Raw genomic sequence first — 6,311 nt, 5'->3', positions numbered from 1 at the left:
TGTGTTAATTGTTGGAAATCCGATTTTCTTTAAGTAATTACTAGTATGTTTCCTTTCCTATTTCTATTACTTGCACTATTAAGCCTGTTGTTAGCTTAGGAAAGCATGTCTAAGTGACTTAATTATTTTATTTGATTCAACCTGCCTTACTTGAAGTCTGTGCAGCATGCTAGGCTAGAATCACTTATTGCCTTAATATGAAATTTATATCTTCCTGCTGCTGCGTATTCCGGTACGAATGTGGGATTCCGGTATTTCCCTAGAATGTGGGATTCCGGTAGCTCCCCCTTGTCTGTTTACTTTGGGACTACGAGTTAGATTCACGGTAGATCCCCCTACACATTTACTTTGGGACTATGGGTTAGATTCCTGATAGATCCCCCTGCACAATTATATGGAACTACGGGAATGCACCCAGTAGATTCCCCCAGTACTGGGTATTAAAATTTGGGACTACGAAATGGGATTTCGGTAGATCCTCGCGCACTATGAGTTGGACTACGGGACGGGATCCTGGGAGCTCCACTAGATATGTACATATGGGACTACAGGACTGTATCCTGGGAGATACCTGATTGTTATTATTGGTACTGATATGTAATTCATTTCCATGTTTACCTTGTTTTCTGTATAGTTGTTGCTGTCCTGTATATCCTGTGTTATTTTACTGTCGTACTTATTCATACTGTTCTGTTCTATGATGTTGATATTTATATTTTACTTGACCTCAGTACCGCTGTGGTGTACTCATGCCCCTTCTGCGCATGTTTTTCATGTGCAGATCCAGGTACTGCTACTCAGGCCTACCATCCTTGAGAGAGGCGAGTGCTTAGAGACTTCAAGGTACATCTGCCGCGTCCGCAGACCGAGAAGTCCCTGTTTATTCACGCTTTTACTATTTAGCCCTTATGTACTTCTGTTCTTATTAGACAAAATTCCGGAGTTCGAGCTATGTAGTATTTCTTTTTCTTAGCTTGTGATTCGTGGGTTTCCAGGTCTTGGATTTAGATATTGGTTTTGAGATCTATATAAATATGGTGTATGCCGAGCGGCACATTTAAAACTATTATTGCCTTATTTCTATTTTTAAATTGTTTTACTTTCGCAAATTTTGGTTATCTTCCGCAAGTTTAGGCTTACTTAGTCGTAGAGACTAGGTGCCGTCACGATGGTTCACGGAGGGCGAACCGGGGTCGTGAAAAATGTTTACGTAAAATATTGATATAAGAATGGGCCAAGGAGCAGTTAGCAGTTGATTCAGGTAAAGCCTGGTTATGGCTAGACAAGAAGATATAGATAAATCAATAGATCATGCAAGATAAACATAGTAAAACCCACTATAATGAATTCAGCCTCGCAGTTATGACATCGTGACCCTTGAGAAATATTTAGATAGGAGTTTGGGTAGTCAAAGGTACTTTATGAGTGTTACAGAGATAAAAGAGAGTGACACTGGGAAGACAGTCAAAATATCAGTTCAGAAGCAACCCTACAAGCACACGAGCGTGGAAATAAGTAACTACGGATAATTATAGATGAGGAAGGACACTAAAAATTCCTCCGAGTATATGATGTAATAAGCTCACAGCTTTGCAAGAGTCAGAAAGTCCTCCCTAAATACTGCAATGAAAATACTAGTTGAGAAAATAAGGAATAAGACTTCAACCTAAGCACAGTGACCTAAAAAGGAAATGGTCGTGTAACAACAGTCTCACAACAACAGTATAAGCGCTCCAAAGAAAGTGACACCTACCATGGCTAATGAATGAGAAGTAAAATCAAAAGTAATATTCAAGATCATATGAGTTACCCGAAAACTCCAGCATGCGTGGGAACTAAGATAAGCTAAGTATGCACGCAACAAGGGGGCAGAAAGACCAGGAAAAGTAATAGCTTACGTTTAAAGAAAGCTGAGAAGGAACGAAAGGAATTATTCGATCAATGATCCAGAGTTAGTTACATTACGAACGCACTTAAGAGTTCAGAGTATTATCCATGCAACAAATATGTTGATAATCATACAGTCGTAGAAGATTCCGGTATAAGTTAAACGAAAGAATTGAGCCCACACAGACAAATGATTGAATCATTAGAAGATTGAATCATGGATATTCCATAGCGTCCTTGAAGGGATAAAGTAATAACTAACACCATGAGTCGTAGATCGGAAGATAACTTAATCTTACATAAAGGTTGATCAGAGGAAAGAGGAAACTAAAGAGTTACATCAACTAAGTAAATTAGGAGTTTGATTATTAAAACCAGGAAATTATGGACATCGTGATTGAGAACATTGTAGAATCACTCTTAATATCATAGGTGCAAGAGAGATAGTACAGTAGCCATATTTTATGATAGCTCTACGATAAAACCAGGGTACCAGCCTTATAAGAAGTCAACATGAAGCTCCTACCTGGATTGTGTATGCACTAGTGATGCAGGTATTATAATAGAGCTTCAAGTTATGGCCGTGAATTATACCTATGTGGAAGGGAGGTCGTGAAAGAGATAGAAGATACGATGTGAGATTTTAAGGTAAGTAAGGTAAATGTGAACAACGTACGGGATTCTCAAATGCAGAAGGCTGTGAATAGTCCATACTTCGGATAGAAGGCTAGAATCATGGAGATTCAGTATCCAGGAATGATAGCTGCATCGTCAATGGTATATTTTCCAGCCTATGGGTTCTAGGTACCGAGAGATCTATCCAAGAGAGTAAAGAAGAGTTGGAGATGATGAAATGTCTCACTTTTATGTTCCAGAATAATACAAGAAAATCTATAGTGAAGCAAGATTGCGAGCAGTATAAATGGATATATGTAGGTCACAAGATAAAGTATGATAAAGCGTAGGTTGCAAGCTAAAGTATGATAGAGCGACAAGGTTTTAGGAAGACAAGAGTAAGAACAAGAAAGGGTGAGTAAAAAGGTGACGAGAATGGATAAGTCCTCAGGATTAAGCCATAAAAAACAAGAGAGCTGATGGTTTCTCTAAATTATACAAAGTTTAGTATAGTTTGAATGAACTCAAACGAGTCTAAGACTAAGGCATTTAAAAGAGATGGAATATTTCCCTGACAGTACAATGAGGGTGTAATTGTGATAGATAAAGGATGACGTTTGGGCCTTCGATTGAGTAATGATTTTAAGGGCATTTCATGAATTGTACGGTATTCAAATACCCACGTAAGGTGGACCACATTGGGATGCTATGAAATACGATTATGAAAGTATAGTATCGGCCCAGGTGTATTAATCTAATCACTTCAGATATCCCCCGATGAGATGTAAGCCCTAGTGGTAAGGTATTACATAAAAAAGTTTCAAGTTATCAGTAGTATATTGTAGATCAATATTCAGGTGAATCAACAATGGAGGGACAATAGTCACAAAGTATAAGATGGGACTAGGCCGTCATTCTTAAACAGTAATGATAAAGCATTAAAGGACTTAGATTTATACATATGGGATAAGAAACAAGAGTAAGATGCAATTTGGTAGCTGACCTCTGCAACAATAAATCGAAGTAAGAATTATGGTATAGTATGACCTACGTAGATGTAGTAAAGCTAGTGACACCCGGAGGGACAACTTGACATAATTTTATATATACTCACAAAGCGAAGCCTAGAGATTGGCTAAAAGTTGGAGGAAAGAGAAGAGAGGAGTTGTATAGGCGCACATACAAAGTTAGAAGTCGTAAAGGCCGCATGATAAAAGGTAGCAACAGTTATGAGATTAGAAGGATTCCGACTACAAGTCCTGGTGTGAGAAAGAGGCTTAAAGGGGGAAATGCCCTGGTCTTTGGATTTATTCATAGAACAACTGCCTAAATGGCAAGGAGGGTATCATGGTATTCACAAAAGCTATAAGTTATAAAAATGATAAGAGCATCAGTCAACATTCGAGGACGAATATTCCAAAGGGGGGAATGATGTTACGCCCCGCAATATTACTCGATATTACGTCTTGCAATATTATATTACGATGATGTTACGCCTTGCAGTACTATATTACGTTGATGTTGCGCTTTGCAGTATTAAATTACGATGATGCTGCACCCTGTAGTATTGTACGTTGAATTTGTCGTAAGGTAATTGACATCAGTCCAAGGAAAAGATTATTTGGAGATTATAAGGATTATGCTATTTCAAACAAATAATGAGTAAATTCGTGAAAGTGAGAGAGGAAGCAAGTCAATGAAAATGAATTTTCGTCCAAGTTTGGCATGTTGGGATAAATTTAGGCCGAGCATTAATACTCAATATTTATGGAGTAGTACCATACAAGGTACCATATGACCATGATAGTATGATGTATAAAGTGTATTAAAAATAAGTAGAATTTTAAGTAATTTGAGATAATTTTTAATTATGCGGGTAATTGCTTAATTACCGGGTAACGAGACATTACCTAATTACCCAATAAGTGGATAAAGATTAACTTTCCCCACCCCACCCCACCCCACGTGGCAATAAAGAGCTAACCAAACAAATGACTCATGGTCCATTTTGATTAGGTGGCAAACTAATGCCTTAGTTACATAATAACACATTTCTAACATTCTCAATACATTACAATCAGATGGATACCAATTTGAATCCTTACAAAACTCTACAATCAAACAATAGCAATTCATTCATATCTTTCCAATTCAAAGACACTACATCGGTCAGTAACAATTCCTACAAAATATTCCGAACATCTTCAAAGAGATTTCTAAGAAATATTCAACCAATTCCTACAAAATAAATCCAACGAGATTTCTTAGCACATTAACAACATGAGATTTGGCGATTCTAAGGGAGTACGGTGCAACCTTTTTCAAGAATATCATACGTATTTTTCTCTACTCTAGGTATGTTAAGGCTACCCCTTCTTTCTTTTTGGTATGGTCCAAATTAAACAGAAGAAACGAGGAAACACACGGTTTTCATAAATTACTTTATTCATAGAAATACTAGGGGTATCTATATTCTTGATTCCCCATATGAATTATTATTATCTTCTGTTCATGGGTCCCAGAAAAATACGTATTTGATAATAATTATCCAAAAGGCATATGGATTTTTATGGCATTCCAAGAAAATCTTATAAATGTATTTCTTATGCATTTCATGCATTTATACATGTACATTGACCCATGACCATATGGTGTTATATAAGCGTATATATGTATATTATATTTATATGGGATATGGGAAAACAGTTACGGCGTTATATATGCACCACCACCTGATCAGCTGGTATGCGTTGATGATTTTGCCCACGGTGGCCGAGATTATATGATGGGATGCCCTCAAAGACTTGATGATATTATGAACACATGTACCTATGCATGACATGATATTTATATGTATAGGCATGACATTTTAAATATTAAAGGATTTCACATAGTTATTCATATGTACATGTCGAGTCTTTTACTCCATGTTTCTCTCATGTCTATTATTTATTGATTTTCATTCCTTACATACTTGGTACATTATTTGAACTGACGTCCCTTTTGCCTGGGGATGCTGCATTTCATGACGAAGGTCGTGATAGACAGGTTGAGAGTCCTCCAAGTAGGCGATCAGCTCAGAGAAAGATGTTGGTGCACTCCATTTGCTCTGGAGTTGCTTGTTTGGTCAGTATGATATAGATGTGTATTGTGGCAGGACTCAGTCCCAACCTTTACGATATTATGTATTCTTAGAGTCTTGTAGATATATGTCATGTATATAGATTCTTGTATGGCCTTGTCGGCCTATGTTTTGAGTATATAAAGGATCATACCATCCTCATAGGCCCGTAGGTCATATGTATAAATTTGGATTACATGTTGGATTGTCCAATGTCTAGTATTTCTCCATGTTATTATTCTACATATCTCACGATAGCCTCTCTGGCTCATTTACCTATGATAGTATGATACGAAAAGATATGTTATGTTAGTACTCGGTTGAGTAAGGTACCAGGTGCCCATCAAGGCCCATCGGTTTGGGTCATGACTGTATAAGCATATTAAATCTTTGTAAGACAAGAACTAGTCTTGGTCTTCTTTCTTTGTAGTAAAAATATTTCCATAGTCTTTTAAATATTTCTAGTCTTCTAAATATCTTTTTTAGCTTTTCTTACTCAATAATGGAGTAATATCGTTTGGTTGGGATAGTTGATGGAGCTTGGTATATTTTATAATAGTATCTCAGTTTTTATATTCTTGGCTTGAAACTTTTTATTTACATTTCATACTGTGCTGAAATCATGGTTTTTAATTACTCTATCATCACATCTATATATTTTATCTCTAATTTATTCATATATTAATTT

Source organism: Nicotiana sylvestris, chromosome 9 (genome assembly GCF_000393655.2).
Source record: "Nicotiana sylvestris chromosome 9, ASM39365v2, whole genome shotgun sequence".
In the NCBI taxonomy this organism is placed as follows: Eukaryota; Viridiplantae; Streptophyta; class Magnoliopsida; order Solanales; family Solanaceae; genus Nicotiana; species Nicotiana sylvestris.
Note: the sequence above shows the minus strand (reverse complement) of the source record.